Source organism: Hemicordylus capensis, chromosome 2 (genome assembly GCF_027244095.1).
Source record: "Hemicordylus capensis ecotype Gifberg chromosome 2, rHemCap1.1.pri, whole genome shotgun sequence".
NCBI classification, from domain to species: Eukaryota; Metazoa; Chordata; class Lepidosauria; order Squamata; family Cordylidae; genus Hemicordylus; species Hemicordylus capensis.
The window spans coordinates 148,713,802-148,735,747 of NC_069658.1; the positions used below are offsets into that span (position 1 = coordinate 148,713,802).

The following is a 21,946-nucleotide window of genomic DNA, read 5'->3' on the forward strand; positions in this document are numbered from 1 at the left end:
AGGAGGAAAACACAGTTAGCCTGTATAGCCTAGGAAATAGAAACAAAGCAGGAGAACAACTTATTAGTTTCTAGAACTTAATAGGGAATTTCAGAAAGCTGTTAGAAGAGACAAGGAGCAATACTACAATGACATCTGTAAAGACATCTGTAAAGACCTTGAGGATGGAAATAGACATGGAAAACAAGGCAAGTTTCCCAAAAGATCTCTGAACCTCAAATTAGTATGTTAAGGGATGCCAAAGGACAGATAGTAACTGATTCAGAGAAGATCAAACGGAGATGGAAGGAGTATACTGAAAATCTGTACAACAGGGACATCAGCATCCAAGATACTCTAGAAGATATTCCCTACTTGCAAGAACCTCTAGTATGGGAAGATGAAGATCAGCACTCCGGTCATTACCAAGTCGGAAGGCTACAGGAATTAATGGAATAACTACAGAAATATGGCAGGCAACAGAAGAAGAATCAGTCAAGGCTCTAACCAAACTATGCCAGCAAATCTGGAGAATGACATAGTGGCCAACTGATTGGAAGAGGTCAGTCTATATCCCTATACCAAAGAAAGGAGACGTAACAAACTGTGCAAACCATCACACAATATCCTTATTTTCACATGCTAGCAAAATAATGCTCAGGATCACCCAATGCAGATTGATGGAAAGGGAAATGCCGGATGTTCAAGCTGGTTTCAGAAAAGGCCGAGGAACAGGAGACACCATTGCTGATGCACACTGGATAATGGAGAAAGCCAAAGAATACCAGAAAGAAGTAAATATGTGCTTTATTGACTACAGAAAAGCCTTCGATTGCATTGACCATGTCAAGTTGTGGAATATCCTTAGGAAAATGGGCATCCCAGAATATCTCATAGTTCTCAAGAGATACCTATACACAGGACAGGAAGCCACAGTCCAGACAGAACATGGTGAAACAGACTGGTTCCAGATCGGCAAACGAATAAGACAAGGCTGTATACGTTCTCCTTTATTCAGTTTATATGCTGAACATATACTGAAAGCAGCTGGATTGGAAGAAGATGAACGTGGTTTTAAAGTTGTTGGAAGAGACATCAATAACCTGCGCTACGCTGATGACACCACTCTGATAGCTGAGAATGAGGATGATCTACAAGCTCTAGTAGTTAAAATCAAGAAGCACAGTGGGGAAAATGGGACTACAATTAAATGTAAAGAAGATTAAACTAATGACATCGGGTACAGCAACCAGCCTCAGAATTGACAATGAAGATATCAAAGTGGTGGATAGCTTCTGCCTTTTAGGATCGACTGTCAACAGTAAAGGATCCAGCAGTCAAGAAATACGTGGCAGACTAGCAGTTGGTAGGGTTACAATGAAGGCCATATTTAGATGCCGTGATGTGTCTACACCTACAAAGATTATAATAGTTCAGACCATGGTTTTCCCCGTGACACTCTATGGATATGAAAACTGGACTTTGAAGAAGCAAGACAGAAAAAGCATTGACACTTTTGAACTTTGGTGCTGGAGAAGACTTTTGAGGATACCATGGGCAGCCAGGAAAACAAACAAATGGATCATAGGACAAATCAATCCAGAATTTTCACTTGAGGCACAAATGACCAGGCTCAAACTATCATATTTCAGATACATTATGCAAAAGACCCAGTTCCCTTGAGAAGTCTATAATGCGGGGGAGAGTTGAAGGAAAGAGAAGAAGACGACGACCAGCAGCAAGGCGGATGTACTCGATTACAACAGCAATGAATTCACCACTGAGAGACCCTAAAGGCCAAGTTGAAGACAGATCATCCTGGAGAGAATCTATCTATGTGGTCGTTAAGAGTCGACACCGACTTGACAGCACTTAATCAATCAATCACGATGCCATTGTGCCTCAAGGAGGCGGTGGTGAGATCACTATTTTAAAAGTCCTCCCTCGATCCCTCCAACCTGAACAATTACAGATCTATTTCTACTCTCCCGTTTTTGGGCAAAACAATAGAGCATGAGGTGGCATCTCAGCTGCAGAGGGTCTTGGATAATACAGGCTATCTAGATCCCTTTCAATCTGGCTTCAGAACTGGATATGGGACTGAAACTGCCTTGGTTGTCCTAGTGGATGACCTATGCTGAGAACTTGACAGGGGCAGTGTGTCCCTGTTAATTCTGTTGGATCTCTCAGCAGCATTCGATACCATTGACCATGGTATTCTTCTGGACCGCCTCTCGAGAATGGGGAATGAGGCACTGCTTTCAAGTGCCTTTGGTCCTTTATTGCGGGGAGGGTCCAGAAGGGGGTACTGGGGGACTACTACATATTACACCCATTCTGAAAGTGCTACACTGGCTACCAGTTTGTTTCTCGGTCCAATTAAAGGTGCTGGTTTTGACCTTTAAAACCCTTAACAGTTTGGTTCCTGGATATCTGCTTGGCTCCTTGGCCACTGGCTTGTGGGGTCCTGCAGGTTTCAGTCTTGTCCCCCATGCAGTTCAACATCTACATGAAACCACTGGGAGAGGTCATTCGGGGACTTGGGCTGAGTTGCCAACAATATGCAGATGACACTCAGCTCTCTCTTAGGCAGTGGATGACCTGAATCAGAGGCTGGAGGATGTGATGGGCTGGATGTGGGCTAGTAAACTGAGATTGAATCCAGACAAGATGGAGATGTTGTTGGTCAGTAAGAGAGCCAATTGGAATTTGACCATTCTGGATGGGGTTGCACTCCATTTCAAAGAGCAAGTGTACAGCTTGGGAGTGCTGCCGGACCTGGCTCTGCTTTTTGATGCTCAGGTGGAGACAGTGGCCAGAGATGATTTTGCATGGCTTCGGCTAGTGCACCAGCTGCATCCCTTTCTCAAGAAGGCAGATCTGACCACAGTTACCCATGCCCTAGTTATGTCACAGCTGGATTACTGTAATACACTCTACATGAGACTTCCCTTGAAGAATATTCGGAAACTGCAGCTAGTGCAAAATGCGGCAGCTATGATTTTATCTGGAGCTGTCTGTAGGGATCATGTTACACCCATTCTGAAAGAGCTGAACTGGCTACCAATTTGTTTCTGGGTCAAATTAAAGGTGCTGGTTTTGACCTTTAAAGCCCCTAAATGTTTGGGTCCTGGATATCTGAAGGACTACCTGCTCCCAAGGGTTTCTGCCTGCTTGACAAGATCATTGGAAGAGGCTCTGCTCCACGTGCCAATGGTGAGAGAGGCTCGACTATCAAGCAGGCAGGACATTGCCCCTAGGCTTTGGAATGGGATCCCGGGTAGCATCCGCTCCTCAGCATCCATCACTTTGTAGAAAACAAGTAGAGACATGGCTCTTCACCCAGGCTTTTAAATGAGAATATAGTTTTTACTGCTGCTGCTCTGCATTTTGTGTGTTACTGTTTTATATAGGTTATTTATTTATTTGATTTCTATACTGCCCTTCCAAAAATGGCTCAGGGCAGTTTACACAGAGAAATAATAAATAAATAAGATGGCTCCCTGTCCCCAAAGGGCTCACAATCTAAAAATAAACATAAGATAGACAACAGCAACCGTCAGTGGAGGTACTGTGCTGGGGGTGGATAGAGCCAGTTACTCTCCCCCTGCTAAATAAAGAGAATCACCACGTTAAAAGGTGCCTCTTTACCAAGTTAAACTTTTAAATAGAGATTTATATATTTATATATTTAATATATGTACTTTTTGTATTTTAATTGTGCATTGTTTTAATTATACTGTAAACCACATTGAGATTATTTTAATGAAAAGCGGTATAGAAATTGTTTTTTTTTTTTTAAAAGGAGATTGCTCAAGAGATGGCAAAGAAGGAAACTTTTAAGTAGGGATGAGCCTGAATGGGCTCGAGCAGATGCAGCCGGGACAGGGAGTGGTTCCCTTAAAAAGCAGGTCCTTGCCTGTTCCTGTGCAGACCCATCGCTTAGCACAGTGCTTGCTCTACAAATGGCTGTAGCACTGCTCCCTGCAGCCTGTGCGTGCCATCGGCATACACATGGCTGCCGCGCATGTGCTGCGGCCATGTACATGGTCAGTATGGTGTTGCTGGCCATGCAAACAGCCGCTGCGCATGTGCATACCAATGCTGTGCATACTGATGCACAAATTTAAGTGAAATTGATCAATTCAAAATTAGGTTAAAAACAGACTAAATGCTTAAGACTACACAAGTAAGCAAATTTATTGTAAGACAGAACAAACAGTGGCAAACAACAATATGCAAATTCAGTAATGGGGCAAGTAGACTTGTCAAACCGACATAAAAATATATATTTTTTCCTCCAAAAAGCAGCTCATTATTTAAAATTTCATCCCAGCAAAATAAAAATACTCTCTAATTAATGAGAATTTAGGAAATCTAATAGAGCAAGGATGTTTGCATCTTTAGCAAGTGCAGCAAGAGAGGAAAAAAGCATCATTTGGGGCTTTTTTTGTTTTAAAATGAGATCTCAGTTTTACTTGTTTACATTTTTTCTTATGCCTGCAAGCTATTTCCCCCCCTTTGTTTAGCTATTTGCCCAGGCACCTCAGGATGAGGAATATATAACTGTACATCATCTTTCACAGAATTAAGAACCACTTTTTTCTACACATGATGCAGAGAGAGGTGGTAGAATCCAGAACTGTATCATTTCAGATTGCAGGTGGGAGTGTATTGAGTGTTCATCTATATAATCTATCATAATAAATCATGCATGTAGTAAACAAGCACATCAGGAAAAATGGTTTGGTATCGCCTTCTCCCTGCTGTGTTAGTTCACTTTATTCACAGCAGTTTTTAAAAATGTGTGGTAGCATTCAAAAACATGACATCCCTCTTGCCATATGCAGTCAAACTATACAGTGTAATTTTTTTATCACTCTCTATCACTTAATTGTACATTATTATTTGCAGAATGGTTCTAACATCACTTGTTTTAATGTACTTCAGAGTAATTTAACCATTTCAGAAGCTATCTTGCGTGATACCATTAAATTTGTACCAGGTCCTGCATAATCTTTCCCCAACATCCACAGACTTGGACCATAATTCCTCTGCTTCTTCCTTGAATTTATCATCAGTGCTTTGCCTGCTGGCTCATTGCATTTCCAAGGCATCAGGAAATTCAGAGTTATCTGCATGCCAGTCTGTCCAACTGACAGGCCAGCCCTGGGCTATTTATAATGTTGAGTGTGTTTTTGTTGTTGTTGTTACAATACTTTACAAATCATCTTCCCCACATTTGGTTTTTAATTTGTCTAAATCCCTAAGTATTGCAATCAACATTTTTATCAATGACTTAGATGAAGGGATAGAGGGAATCCTCATCAAATTTGCTGATGACACAAAGTTGAGAGGGATAGTTAATGCCTGAGGTACACATAACATTCAGCATAACCTAACAGAATGGAAAACTCAAGTTGAAACTAACAACGTGAAATTTGAGAAAGACAAATGCAAAGTTCTGCATTTGATCACAAGTGGAACATGAGTCAACAGTGCAATACTAGTGCAGCCTAAAATTGCATTAACAGAATTACAGTTTCCAAGGGGACTTTGCAGTATTATGTCTATGATAGCCTATATTTGCTTGCTTGACCAAAAACCTGCTTATAAATTTCTTTAACTTCTTCAGTAGTTGGTGTTATTTTAAGACATCTTTGTTGGGGAAGAGGAGAAAGAGGAATGAGGCTAAGCCGTTATGAGAAGCCTTTGGGCAAAAAGGAGCAGTATACTAGTGGCCAGATTACACAATGGGAGAAGGAACCACCTTGTCAACAAATTTGTTTGCTGTCAGTACAACAAACGTATTTGTTGACAACTGTTGTCAGTTGTTTGTTGTCAGTAATTTGTTATCAGCAGAAACCTTACCTGTCAATTTGAAAATTAAGAGTTTGTCATTGTAACCAAGCTGCTGGCCAGACCACACATAGGAAGCTGCCTTATATAATTGGTCCATCTAGTCAGACCATTGGTTCATCTAGCTCAGTATTGTCTATATAGACTGGCAGCAGCTTCTCCAAGGTTGTAAGGCAAGAGTGTCTCTAAGCCCTATCTGGAGAAGCCAGGGAAGGAACTTGGACCCTTCTGCATACAAGCATGCAGATGCTCTTCCCAGAGCAGCACCATTCCCTAAGGGAAATATCTTACAGTGCTCAGATGTCTCCCATTCAAATGCAAGCCAGGGTGAACCCTGCTTAGCAAAGGGGACAATTCATGCTTGCGACCACAAGACCAGATCTCTTCCTTTGAACAACAGGTGTACTGTTGTGAATTATATTTGTGTTTTTTGTTTGTCAAATCTATATTTGTAATAACAATTTTAAAGTTGGTAAGATACAAATACACTTTTAAACTTTATTTTTGAGTCATCTGTGTTTCATCTCCCATTCAGTGGGCAATGAACCTGGACAAGAATCTGGCCCCTACTGCAAGAATCTGGCCCCTACTGCTAAGCTCTGGTCAGATAAGGCTAATCGGGAATTCATCATCATCATCATCATCATCATCAACAACCCCCAGGCAATAAATTCTCCAACGTTGGTAGTAAAAAGTAATAGTTCTACTTTATCTTGAACTAGTCAGACCTCATCTGGAGTACTGTGTCCAATGCTGGGTACTGCATTTTAAGAAGGATGTAGACAAAATGGAAAGAGTTCAAAAAGAGGACAAAGAAGATGGTCAGAGGCAGTGTTCCCTGTAACAGGGATTCCCAGATGTTGTTGACTACAACTCCCACAATCCCTGGCCAAAGGCCATTGCAGCTGGGGATGCTGGGAGTTGTAGCCAACAACATCAAGGAATTGAGCATGTTTGACCTGGAGAAGAGAATGAAGGGGGCATGACAGAACTCTTCAAATACCAAAAGGATTGTCACAAAGAAGAAGACAAGGATTTGTTCTCTGCTGCCCCATAGAGCAGGACTAGATCTAATCAGCTTAAGATAAAGGGGGATAAGATTCCAGCTGAACATTAGGAGAAACTTTTAATGATGAAAACAGTTTGACAATAGAACCAATTTTCAAGAGCTTTCCCTCGCTGGAGATCTTCAAACACAGGCAACAACCACCAGTTGGGAGTGTGCCAGGTCTGGAATTCCTGCATCAAGCAGGGGCTTGGCCTAGGAGGCCCTCTTCAGTCCTTGTAGGCTGAATAGTCTCTCTTATTACAGAACCTAGAATAATAGATTCTATTATTAGTTATGGTGTGATGATTAACTGCAGCTCCCTGCTGATTGTACATGCAGTAACAAACCCACACCTGATTTAGTGCAATCTGTGAAATGGCCCTGTGGTTTATTATAAGCAGGATGATCTGGGCTATCAGGTATGAGATACTGGAATATACAAGATCCTGCTTTTACACAGGTGTTTCAACAAGATCATCACCTTTTCAGGGCCTATGACTGTATGACAAAAGGGCAGAACTTAGTTGACAATTTTTCAAACTGCACAAGCAGGCTTAGGATCCACCTGATTCTAACAGATTCTGGGATAAGCAGTGACTAACAATTAAACATGGATAAACGGTTGCTGGGTGAAATACAGGCTCTTTCAAAGCAGAAATGATGAGAGCTGCTTTTTGAAGAATCAGCTGAAAAATCCAATAAAAAGTACATACATATAAAACACTGGATTGTCAATGGTACCGTGAAACAATTCAAGTTTAAATCACATTTTTGTTTTTGTATTTTTTACTTTTACAAACAGACAAATGAGACTTTTCAACTTCAAGCTTCCCCCCCCAGCATGTCAGCAGTTAGCATCCACAAAAGCACCATTGGATATGGAAGAGTTAGCACCACATAGTTTTAGGATCTAACTGGCAACATGCGTTACTGACAGACTTGGAACGTGGAAATCCGTGTGGTACTTGGTACAGTCTTATTATAAACAATACAAGGCAATCTATGATTATTCATACAGTACAATACAGTCACTGATCAATGAACCTTTGAGTACAGTACATGACAAGTCACATCTGAACACCCTGTTAATACTAGAGAATGCTGTACATTTTAGAAGCATCTTGAGTGTAACACAGGGACTCTGTTGGCAGGATTACTTCATACCTCTCTTTGAAATTCAGGGTCTGATATTTACATGGCCTCAGCAAACACATTCCAAGCATTTTATTGTTGGTTGAGACCACTACTGAATGCTTTGTTTGATCCGTTAAAAAAAACAAAACACTGCACACATTTAGAAGTGAAACTGCAACTTAAAATTGATAACAACCTACTTTTACTTAATAAGGGTCAGAATCTATAAACATTTTCACTTCATTGGCCAACACCCCTATTGCCCTCTAATCTTGCTTGTTCCTTTATCATCTTCCCTTTTATTGCCATTCAACCTTTCTCAGGGCCAAACTGCATATTATATTACATTAAACACACAGCTTTGGCCCTGTGAGCTTTGTTTTCTTTAAAGTTTAAAATCGCTCCTGTGGGGGAAGCTAATCAGGATTGGGCTTCTGGTCCGGTGGGAGGGGATATTTAAACCTTGCACTGCAATCCTGCCAAAGCAGTTATTAGCTCTGGGAGAAAAGTTCCCACTGGTATTAGTCTCCTTACCCACTATCATCTCCATAAGTCCCCATAAAATCTACATGTTCAACACTTCCCTCCTAATCTCGGAAACTATCTTCTTTAGTTCTTTGCCTGCCATTGCCCTCTGACTTGTCTTTGCTATCTATTATGGTCCTTTTCATTGAATTGCTTTGATAAGTGAAAAAGCAGCATTTCATCACTTTGAGGAGTTCACACATACACAAGTCATAACCAGCAGCACTTATTGTAACCACCATCACTGGTCAGACAGATCTTTCATATCACTTGACATTATCTCATACCCAATCTTTCAGTGGAGGCAGTTCACACATTCAAACTGTGTGCCATCACTTGTTGACTAATTCAGAGCTCATCCACATTAAAAAGAAAAGAAAAGAAGAAGAAGCATGTATCACAGTCTTTCTGCAACAATACTACTTCCAAAAGCAGGGACTGGAAGTTTGAATGTGTGGGAAATTCTCTGTTCGTAGAAAATGAGTATATTATGGAAAATACCATGATATAACCCTTTCCCCATGACATGCTAGCTTTCCATAGCCAGCAAGTGTTTTGATGTGAGAGAGCATTCAAACGTGCTCTGTAATGCAATACTGAACTAAGTACTAAGGCTCAATTCTGTACAAGCACAGCCAAAATCTATACAGCAAAATTTACTTATATTATTTCATCTTTGAATCTCCTTCCTCTAACCGATATCCTATACCTGTCCATACCCAGTACCCTGTCTTTGAAAAAATACTTGTCAGTCACCAGTATCTCCAGTCTTCAACATATTGATCTACTTGCATGCACCTTTGCTTCCATCTGTGCGATCATCTTACCTCAAGTCTACAAGGCTTTTGTTCATTTCTTACCCCGAAACAAGAACGGATAGCAAGATATATAATTTAAATTACCCGCTTCAGTGTTGCTATTACTTAGTATACTGCTTGAGAGGTCTCTTCACAAGAGTACACTCTATCTCATCTATTGTTTTGTATGTTTATAATTAGATTATGTGACTTTATTGTGTCGTGCACACTTTCTCAGGGTGAATTTGCATGTGCCTTTAATGTTCAAGTCCATTTTTGTACATATGGTGCACCCCACCATGCAGATCGACACATAAGTGAAGTGTTCATTCATAGTAATGCATGTAGGGATACATTCCAGTGGCATGATATCTCTATGTGTTTTACTATCAAAGATCATTTTCAGATGTGCATCTGTTTGATAGCGTGCATGGGGCCATATCCAAACCCCTATGTTAAAGGCATATGTGAATCCACCCTTCGGCTCAAATCTGAGTTTAAGGGCTCAAATGGATGATCCTACAAATCACCTATGTCTTAGGGTACACTTTTCTTGTAAGGCCAAATTTTGAATTGCATTAGATTTATTTTGGAAAAGAGAACATGTAAAGAGACCCTGAACTTTAAGTTGCTTAGAATTCTGGCACCCTGTAAGGTTATGGTATAGCCAGAGATTGACAGGATAGAAGGGTTTTTTGCACTTAAGATGATGTTTACAAAGATTAGTCTTGCACATCAAGGAAAGCAAAAACCCTAAAGTATTCATGCAGGCATGATTACATATTCCACATCTATGCCATTTCGTACCTCTAGTATAGTGAGAACAGGGTACATAGGAAAAAAGTGCTAAATTACAGTACATTTGCTTTTTTAAAAATATGTTAACTATAGAACAGTAAAACAGATTGTTTGAAAACAGAGTCAGTATCGTACAGTAAGTTCACATTTAATTCTTTACCATGTCTACATTTGTAACATGCATTTTATTTCTATTATTTTTATTCCATAGGACCAACATCCTTCAGAACAGTGATCTACCTTTAAAACAAAAGCTTCCTAAGGAAAATATTAAGCATCACATAAGTTTAAGGAAATTCCTTTAGTTAGCATTACACGTACTCATTTACATTTACGGTTTTTCATGCCATGACTTTAAAACACCTTTTGGTTAAGAATATTCTACTGAAAAATAGTACCATTGGGGAAGAATACACACACTGGATAAACTGCTACCTGCTATGCACATGGTTCTGATTAACCTGACTGTTGTAATGCTGTATTTTGATTATAGGTGCAGCTGTGAAATCACCTTTATACATTTATAATTATGCAAGGAAACAAAAAAGCAAAATTAAAGTGACTACATATGCTTTTAAAAGGAAAAAAAGAAAGAAAAGGCACAGACTATTGTTAAACACTGCCTGTGTGCCAATACAATTTCTTTCTGATTTTTTTTTTATGCAGCAAGTTATTCCAAGAATATTAGCACATTCCTTGGAAATATCTGTACATAAACATTTTACTTGCAGGTTTTAAAAAAGAGAATACTGTATTGGGAAAGAGATATCTAGTTGAAGAGGACTACTAATTCTCTTTATTTCTCTTCTACTAAACCTCCAAAATGAACACACATCCTGCAGACCATTTAACGTACCTCAGACATGATTAAACTATCATGGAGAGGATCCAAAGAGGCCCATACACATCCTCGTCTGGATGCAGCCCTTTGTGTTACATTGAATGCAGCTCTGGAGGGTCCCCTGACTTACAGGAGCAAACCTTTGAGGGGGCTGTGGCTGGACGAGGTCCCCCCAAAGCCTGTGTGCATGCAGAGGATCTCATGTGCTACTCTTTGGATCCTGTCCTTTCAATGTAATGCATCATCTTAAGCTATTTGTGGATCATACTTATTGTGTATTAGCTTTGGGAAGGGGACATTGCTACATTTTAAGACGATATCACACTAAAGCATTTGGCTGTATTATATATGGAGTAGCATCTGTTTTCAAATACCACAGATAGTGAAGCCGCTAAATGTGTGCCCGCGCATGTGTATGTGTATTAAGATAAAGACAATGAGACATAACTGAATGCTCAAAATATGGAAGGAATCTTTAAAAAGGATCGTTTCAAAAGACACCCCTGCTACAAGAGAATCGATGCAACGTATGGCCGATATAATGAATTCAAAATAGAAAAACTTAGGTATTTAAAGCTGTTTCAGAATTATTTCCGCTATGAAAATGTCATGTATAAAAACCAACAAACCTGTTATTTAGATTGAATGTACAACACAGGGCCTATTTAAACATTTTAAGAGTAAGGCTCCAACCAAGCTTTGTTCATAACTGATTATGATAGTCTGCATTCAGTCCGCCTTTATCCCTGAATGAACAAATGGTGCCATCAATAACCACCAATTGATCCCGGCTGCATTCACAGGCTCACATACACGGCGGAACCAGTGTAAGAGTTAGTGCAAGCAACTCTCAGTGCTGCTGCATCCCCTTTAGCATGCCAAAAAGGGGTTGCTGAAGGACAACATGGGGCTGTGTTGCAGGTGGCAACAACATGGGGCTGTGTTGCAGGTGGAGATTCGGAGGATTTGAAGGTGGAGATTCATAGAGGAAAGGGGGAGCTTAGAAACTGTGTGGAGGGCACATTTTGCTAGCAGAGTTTCATCCTGTTACTGGGCTCTCCCATCCATGAAGCCACTGGCAATGTGACCCTCAGAAAGACTTGGCTTAGGGAGCTGCAGCAGCATTCAGGGTCTCTTACAAGAATTCTCTTCCGTTAATGTCACTGTGTATGAGAGCCAATATTTCTCATACAATGGCACGAACTGTACAAGTGGCCTTAAAAGATAGATGCCGCTATGAATCCCACATGATTCTAAATCCAGTGATGCATGCACAGACATCACCTTCTGTATGTGCACTGTGGTAGTTGGATCAAGAGTACATTAAAGGGTATGAAGATTTGAATTCTTGATAAATGCGAATTTGATTATTTAAGGCCTGGAAAAATGAAACCCGGAATTTCACTTTTAAAGTTTTCAAATAATATCATAAATTTGATGGTTTGAAAAAATATCATTTTCAGATTACTTTCTTCTACAGCTGAATGAATACCAATGTTAATTTTTATAGCAGACAGGAATTTAACAATGGAAATTGTACAGAACTACTCCCTGCCTCAGTGAACTGTCCATAAGCTATGACTATTCCACAAATGTAGCAGTATGGATAGTGATTGCCATGTCTATTCGTCTAAATGCACTGCAGTTTTATCCTGCTTAAAAAAACCTTTACAATTGAAACTACAGTGCAGTAATGTCAAACTTTAATTCACAGGCACAATGCTGTGTTTATTGCAATAGCATTGTGATGCAGTGTCTGCACTGATGCAGATACAGAGTGAACTAACTTTTGATTGGTGTTTTCTCCCACCACCATTTTTTGCCTATCCATGAGAAGACCCATGGTAAAAATTTCCATTACCAAAAGTTACATGTACAAGACTCTATTTCTGAAATCATTTTCTGTCAGTCTAATGCTCTTGTGTTGTTCTGGTCAATTTTAAATGTTTTTCCTGTGTCTTTGGTGTTTTTGAAAGCTTGTGCACCTATGGGTGTGCATATGAGTTTGTTTGCTTTTTCAGATCAGATCTGTCTAGATGTCAGTAATTAAACGGTTATTTTTAAATGTCACAAAATATAGCTTGGATTGTTTTTTTCTCTTTTCAGCAGTGTATGAAATTCTTAAAGATATAATGAAGTCAAGAGGCACCAGGCAGTGGTCACATTCATGAAAAGCTCTCTTTATACAGCCACCACCTTTTAAAAACACACCCTGTAAAGACTACACAAAAATGGGGGAGGGACATGTTTTACACTTAGTGCTAGGAGTACTGTATTTATAAAAAGTGCGGTGCTCCATATAGTAAGAAGAAAAGTGACTACGAGTACTTAAAGTGCTTGCTTCGATCATGGTTTAGGTCAGTATCCCAAACCTAATTAGACTGATATGGTACCTAAGAGAGTAGAAGTAAGAACTGAGAGCACAAGTACTACACATGCCATGGAAAGTGTGCTCCACTTTACAATTCACTATGTTTAAATGAATATGCAGTGCTATCTTCCAGATTACAATTATGTACAAACAATTTACATTGCATATAGCTGTACAATACAATACAGGTCCATCAACTTAATTGGCAGAAGACAAATTTGGGAAGTAAAGTACCAGTGCTTATTTCAAGTCTTTCAGAACATGTTTTTTTTCTGAAATTTCTGTTACTATGAAGTCAGAAATTGAGCTGAAGTACGCCTGAACAGCCTGCAAACATGAGCAACAGGCTCTTTATAGGACCAGTCACAGACTGAAATAAACTGTATTCTCCTCTTACAGGCTTTACTGATGCATCAACATGCACTTTGCTGGGGAGTCGGTTTCAAAACAATGCTTCTTAAAACCAGATTCAAGACTATCCTTGCAAAATAGTTATTTGCCTATGTATTAAGCTCTCTTTGCTACGACCAGAGCAACAGAATATAACCTAATGAATTAAGAATATGAATACAGTATTACTGAACTTCATGTTAGATTTTCATTCATAAGAAAAAATGATGCTTTCTTGTATGCAGCTATTTTCTTTACACTTTACACTCTTCACTTCATAAAATGCTGAGAAGCTAAACAGACAATACACAGTAATATAAATTATATGAAGGCTTCAGGAAACCAGGTACTAGAAATGAAATATTTTAAATATTTAATGCTGTTTATGCAGAAACTCTCCACATTTTCATGTTTACTTATTTTGGAAGGAGCAGGGGTGAAAACAGTAGCCCCCTCTCTCCATGGTGGTGCAATGGAGACAAAGGAAGAAAAAAACAACACCCATGCTGCTAGAATCAAGAAGCCAGATTTTTTTTTGGGGGGGGGCTTGTTGATTTCACAGAACACTGTTTCCTAAAAGGGGCAACAAGCCAATGCCTGCTCTACATAAACCAAAGGAGGCTTGGTGCTGCAAAAATGCAATCACAGACTTCCTTCACAAACGGAGAAGGCTGCGATAATGATGCAGACTGCGGATCTATGATTGATGAAGCTGGCAGAAGTGCAGCTTTAATGTGGTGATGCCTGAGCAGAAAAGGCAAACAGCTAGATGAGACTCAGATCTAGGAAACTCAGACCAGCCTCTTCCAGAGACTCTGTCAGCAACAGCGGGGGCAGCTAAATTAAAAAATAATAATTAAAAAAAAAGACCTGCAGAGACTAAGATCAGAATACATCCAAAAAGAAGCAGTGTAGGATGTAGTGTGGATAGGAGAGGGAACATTATCTTACTGCTGAAGAAAAGTCTCTCCTAAGGATTATTGGGCGGTTGGGATCTATTGTTCTGGGTGGCCTGGTTGGACTCTCAGGAGTAGGAAGCAAGGATGTGACACACAACCCTTAACATGTGTACTAGGGCAGGCAGATGTTAGAGAGCATGACCCAATGTTGGCCTTCTTCACTGATGATGCAATGGGGATGCAATTATCTCAGAAGGTGAAGGAAAAGACCCTGCTCCCCTGCAAAACCACAGCTATACACCTGACTGCAATTACTTTCTTTTGCAAAGCCAATGGCTTTTCAGATCCATGCAGGCCCTATTGAATGTTTATGATGCAGGAGGGCTGAAGGTATGTCACCCTGAATAGGCCTGACTGCAAGTGTGCAGCCCTAGATAGGTTCAAAATGGTCTTGATTGACCAGTGCACTAATACAGGAGTTTGAGAACCAATATCAACTGAATATCCAGGTGTCCGGATAACCAAGAAAATGGGGATGCAAGCAAGCAAGCACAGCCAGCATATATTTTAATATACACATGTACTAGATCACATACTACCAAATACTGTAGGTATTATCAAAACTGATGGCTACACACAAGAAGTTCTTAAGCATAAAGACTTACCAGTAACCAACCACCAAAGCCTAAAATGGGAATATTTCAGCAAGCACTACTGCATATATTCTTCTTTTGAGACAGCTCTCTAGTTTGGTTATCCACCAGCAGCCCATCAGAGCTACAAACCTAGAAACTAGGCCTTACAACAAATTCTGGCCTGAACTGTCCCTACATCTACTCAAATGACACAATCATAGGACCAACATTATCAGCCATCAAGGGCTCATTTACGAGCACATCACCTAACATAACGTATAACATTATCTGCCAATAATTCTCTTCTGCCATAATAATAACCAAATAGGTTAGTCTCACCACAAGGGATACATTGATATACATCAGACACTTAGAACAACACTCAAATCCATGGAGGATCAAATCCAGGATATTGTGTAGAAGACTTCAAAAAGTCACTATATTACAATCAAAAAGTGTCAAAGGGAGACTCCAACATTAAGCTGCTAATGGGGAAATAGTTACCACATTTGACACTGTGGATCTTAGTTCCAACAATCCCTAGGAATGGCTAGCTCACTACAGAAAGTGGTTGTCCCTTTGTAGGAGTTCATGTAGCACTTACATTTATATACCGCTCTATAGCCGGAGCTCTCTAAGCGGTTTACAATGATTTTAGCACATTGCCCCCAACATTCTGGGTACTCATTTTACCGACCTCGGAAGGATGGAAGGCTGAGTCAACCTTGAGCCCCTGGTCAGGATCGAACTTGTAACCTTCTGGTTACAGGGCGGCAGTTTTACCACTGCGCCACCAGGGGCTCTTGTAAACTTGTGATCTTGCTATGTCTACTCATCACCAGCGGCTGCTAGTCTGGAATGGTCACACTGATTGGAACTTGTAATAATTTTATTGGATTGTGTAGTCATGTGTGTTCTGTGTAGTACTGTGACACATCTACAGCTATCTCCTCCTTTGGCCTCACTTAGTAAAAGTCAATTTTATAGGCTATCTCTACCTACCCACTGAAGCAACTACTTTTTGCATCTGGTGCAGCTCCATCTCACAAGTTTATACCACAATAAATGTGTTAGTCTTTCAGATACCACAGAATTCTATAACAAATATACAGAGCTACTACTCTGGAACTGTATATATTGACAGGAAGTTGAATTAAGCCTGAATAAAATCAGCACTAGACAAACCACTGTTTCTGGTGTCCAAAATAAAACTGGGGAAAAGGGGGGGAAATTCAGAAAAAAGTTATTCCATCTCTTTGTTTATAGTTCACAATATGAGGAAGGTAATTTTATCAAGAATCCTTAATGAAAAGCTATCTGACATTAGCATTTTCATCTACCATCTAGTGAAAAAAGCACCCCCCACCTAAAATAGCATATTAAAGTTTTTTAAAAATCTTTTTTAAAAGATGGGACATATTTAATAAACTTGCAGTGTGCTTTGCTGAGTCCCTGAAGGTGGTCCTCCACGCCTCTGGCATCAGGAAGACCCATGGCAACCATGTCACATTAAACACCCAGAGGAATGTTGCCACCATCTTCAAATTATTCTGTACAAGGGGGGACAATACATACCTGCAGCCCTTAAATTATTCAAAGTCAAGTTGCTGGCCCAACTCCTCTATGGCGCACAGCAGGGACCCTTCTCCAACTTTGCCCCTCTGGAACTTGCCCATTCCAAGTCCCTAAGAACAACATTTCAAGCACCCCGTTGTGTTTCTAATGCCAGTCTAAGGTGGGCCTGGTGAAAGTGGAGGCCAGAGTATGGCTGACAATACTCCGTTACTGGCTAAGACTATCCTTCCTCCCAATGGGCCTATCCCCGCTAATACTACAGGACAATTACCAATCCACAGGGAAACAAACTCTAGTGGCGAAAATAGCATCACTTGGGCTATTCCCTGCCCACCTCCTCTCCATGGGCCATGACCAGGCCAGAACACTCCTCAAACAGTGTTTAATGGACACAGAGAACCAAGATGGCTTCGGCAGGGTCCTGAACTTCCTTATCTCAAAAAGTCTTAATAGCAACATCTGCTGTTTACTTTACACAGCTTGAGGTCCCCAAGCACAGAAGGGCCTTCACCTTGGTCCACTCTGTGCCCTCCTCTTGGCTGTACTAGATGGAAGATACAGGAAGATCCCTTTCCAGGAACACTTGTGCCCATGCAACATCAGGCAAGTCGAAATCACAGAGCATGTCCTTCTTCATTGCACATTCTACAGAGACTCCAGCAATACCCTCATTCTCCCTGTCTAGGTTACCTGGCCACCCTCATCAATTCTACACCTCCCTATTACTCTCTGACTGCAATCCTTCTACTACAAACATTGCTAAGTTCTGCACAGCTGCGTGCAAGATTCACCAGACTCTGAGCACCAGTAAATGCTAACTAGACCTGATGCAGCACAGAGCCCCACCTATAATCTATGAATGTTTACAATTTTATAGTTTTCCATTTTAATTCTACAGTAACTCTATAGCCTTTACTTACAGATTTTAGCTATCCCACAAGTTTAACAAGTTTTAACCCATACAGTTCTAATCTCTTTTAGCTGCAAAACCTTTTACTCTCCTATAATGTTATACTGTAACTACTGATACAAGGTGCTTATACTTTCTGTGCTCCAGCTGCCATAATACAGTCTTTATAAGCCTTATAGGTTCTAACCATTTAGCAATTTTATAGCTTTCTTACTGTTTATACTCCCTTGATTTTAATAGCCTTCAACAGCTGCCAATGTTATGTTTTCTTGCCTTATGCTGGTCATTTTGGTCAAAGACCATAATGAAGTTATTGACTGATTGTAGGCTTGCTCAAATATCTCAGTAAGATGGTGTAAAATGCCAGGGCTCTGGTGCTTCACTCTCTCTGCCAGCAAGGTGGCTCACAGGGAGACGGACTAGCTGCCTTAAGTCTTGCTGACCCACAGTGTCCAAAAAGAAAGAAAAGAAAGAAAAGAAGCAAGCAGTCAGCAAGAATGACTAGGAAGAATGACTTGGAGAGCCTATAAGGGTCACAGGACCTGGGGAGCCTAATAGGATCCCTGCTGGCCCTATATAAAAAATCCTTTGGGCTTGGCTCCCCAGACTGAGCCTCCCTAGGAGAAGGTGCCAAAGGAACTTGTGTCTTGCTTTGTCCTCTTCTCTGACTGTTCTGGAACCCAATCACCAACCCATCCTTGAGCATATACCACATTCACAGCCCTGTGAATAAGGGGGACGGGGAAGGGAAGCAAATCAACCTCTTGCTTCTCCTACCTTCTGGATTTCACCACTGCCACCAAGTGTAAGTTTTTATTCCCTGGCCACCTCCACTAAACAGCTCACAGCATCCCCCACTCCCCAACAACTCAGGTAGATTAGGATAGCAAGTAAGCATGGATGGGGAACAACACTCAGAGATAACAAGACATCTCAACCAAGTTATGTTTTTACTTAAAAAGGAAAACAAAACAATCCAATGTATATTCTTAGATATTGTTTTCTGAATATTTTATTTTAAAAACCTTATGAGCAAAGGTTATAAACACACCCAGCTTTCTTGTCTAAGACTGTGTCCCTAACGCAGCCAGTCTCATAAGTTCCTTAGGCCTCCAGCAGTTTTCCTTTTTCCTGCCACACCTCTGATCCCTCTTCCTCTGGCTTTATTTTTTCAATCTCCCCCCACCCTCCCCGGTTTTCCAAACACTGCCTTTTATACTCTAAACCGACTCCTCCCTCCTCTAAAGTAACCAATCAGATTTTGCATTCTTGTCCGCAGTTTCCTGGGCTAACCTTTTCACTTCAAGCTGTAAATGATTTCCTAGGCTAACCTTTTGACCTTACACTGCCTTTTTAAAACATACAATACAACCATAACAGAAGACAAAATAGAGGAATTAAATTTCAGTCCCTCACATCATGGTATAAGCCTCTGGCCCTCAGATCCCTCAAAAAGATCCCATGATATGTTGATTACAATTCACACGTGTATCATGCACCACAACAACACACTCATACATTTTCATTATGCTTGCTCTGATGCATTGTTCCTTGGATTTATGTACCATTATATTTACAATCCTATTCAGAATGGGAGAAAATCTTCAAAACTGAGAATTTGACAGCACTAATGCAGAAGACTGTTATTCCTCATATGAACCTTCATATGAACGCTTCACATAAGAATCATGAAATCCAACAAAACTTTATTGGGAGTGATTATTTTAAAAAGAAGCCTAAGATCAAGAGCAGATGCATATACATAATAGAAAGCTCCTGGATCTCAGCTCTCATTTTTCTTAGTAAACAGTCTACATTAGATCCTAGAATAACTAAAAAAAGCCAACCCTTAAAGAAATAATAATCTTTCTACCACATATTCCATATACCAGAGAAGAATGGACCTTAAGCGTGTGGAGAGTTTTGCTCACTGCTGATTTTACTTCTCTCGTCCTACTTCTAGTAGGTCATGAACAACTGGACTACAGAAGCTGGCCAATTGGGGCAGACAGCTAAAGTCTTTTCTTCCTGAAAGCAGTGTCCTCTGCTTGTCTTAAGAGGCACAGAATAGCTTCTACGATAATAGGACTCTCTGGAAACCTTGGGTGTGCTAGACTGTCTGAATTAGCTGCTTTGTTGATTGGAGGGGTGTATGAATGGAGAGGAAAAGGGGATGTGAGAACACAACTTAGCTGTGCCTCTTTTCTGCCAGAAAGAAACATCTGCTAATGCCAATGCAGCTAGCGTCAATATGGTAGAGATGATCCTTGAAAATGTGAGTGGAGGAATCTAGTTATTACAACTCTGCTGATGTTCAAAGACCCTTTCCTCCAGCAAGTCTTATAAGTTCTGGACATCAACAGACAGAGAGAGAGAGAGAGAGAGAGAGAGAGAGAGAGAGAGAGAGAGAGAAAGGGAAATAAGTTTGCATAAACATCCTTAAGCATGATCTACTACAATTTAGATGCAGATTGTCATCAATAACTTTTTACACAAGTTAACATAAAACAACATGACCTGGATTTTTGAACTACACAAATGATCTTCTGGAACTGCACATTTTTTTCCTTGGAAACTGCATATTGTGTGTCTTGGCTGTACATAAAAAAGCCCTGCTTTATTAAATGAATCAAGAACAAATTATCACAGCTAACTAGGGAGCAGAAACAATAGTTAACCAGAGAGAACACCAACAATACATTGAGTCACATTGCTAGTGTTCTTCTATATTGAGTGCATTTCTTCTAATTGGTGCTCTCTGGGTGAACTCAGATTCTTATGCCCAATTCCCCAAGAAGAAAAGAACTGCTCTTCCCACAGGCAGAGCAGGTCTTTTGAGTCCCTGATAGGTGGATGGATTCCTCAGTAATGCATTGACCAGTCTTGTCAATCTGTTCTTCCCTCCCTCCAGTCTCCTCTTTCCCCTCCATCGTTTCTTCATAGACAAGGATTTTCACCTGAAGAGCCTTTCCTGCTTCTTATCTTTAAACACAACAGCAGCAGCTGCAAACAGCCGTGTGCTTTGCTGAGTCCCTATGAAGACAAGTCAGGGACTGACTGATCAAGCTGCCACTCTGTGAGTTTGCTGATACTATCAGGCAGCTGGTGGGGAGCAAGGCCCCCTTGGAAATCCTGGAGGAGGCCTGAGCATCTCTTCCTCCCCAAAGATAACCTCCTTGGCCCAGCCCCCACTGTATCCTGACAGATAGTTTCATTCACCAGTGGTTTGGCTTGACAAAACCACAAACTTAAATATTTTAAATATGAAGTGGCATTACTAGTGGAGTTGATTGTCCCATTATTTGTTACAGTACATCACTAGCATTCTTTACTGAATAGCCCCAAAGCATCACAAATTAACATCTCTTCTCTATCAAGCTGTTCTTCAAACATGAAGGAAAAAATATAAAGGACCCAAGCTTTTAAAATAAAAACTACAAAATGAGTATTTGCTCATTATTCACATCACCACAAGGCATGCCAATCCACGGGAAAGGGGATTAGATATATTGCATTTGTTTATAACAATCTTATATTAATCCCAAATGTGAAAAGTCTTGACAAAAAAACAATCAAAACCCCCATAGAAAATAAAAAACCCACATATTTGACTAAAACTGAAGCAAAAGACAATTTGGAATCTTAAATTTAAGTCTAGGCAGAGTTCAGGCTTCTTATATTTTACAAGCCTGTTGCCATTATGGCCCAACACAGTCATTGCACACTAACTCAGGATTAAGGGACTGGGTTGCAGATCAGCATTTCCTTCTCACATGGAAGCAACCACCCTATTCATTTTAACATCTGACCATTGCCAAACTTGATTAAAATGAAGCTGGGAATGCTAGGAACTCCCTTTCAAAGGATTCTGAAAGGCTGAGAAAATACTGGTTTGCTTAAGGTCATCTGTGTATTGAGATCTGAACTATACTTCCGGTTCACAGCTGGCACTCCTGGAGGTGCCTCCAATATAATTGAAGAAAGAAGAAAATTGGGGAAGCCCATATGTGAAAACTAAATGGCATTTTAACAAAAATGTCCAACTGAAATAAAATGTGTCAAGATATGTTATTGCATCTGACTCAGCGCTGGATGAATGATACTAGCAGCCTCTTCCAGCATTGCAGAAAGAAACAAAAAATGGAAAGCAACATCTGAGCACAAAGAAACTAAGCGACAAAAACA

General features: G+C 40.3%; 1 protein-coding gene across 1 annotated transcript in view; it reads right to left on the reverse strand.

Annotated features, from left to right (window-relative positions):
• Positions 1 to 4,154: 4,154 nt before the first annotated feature.
• The window catches only part of PURG (purine rich element binding protein G), a 34,652-nt gene continuing 16,860 nt past the window's right edge, over positions 4,155 to 21,946 (reverse strand). Inside the window, exon 3 of the transcript XR_008315420.1 lies at positions 4,155 to 20,110. The gene's annotated coding sequence lies outside the window, so the exon portion shown is untranslated. The remainder of the gene's footprint in view (positions 20,111 to 21,946) is intronic.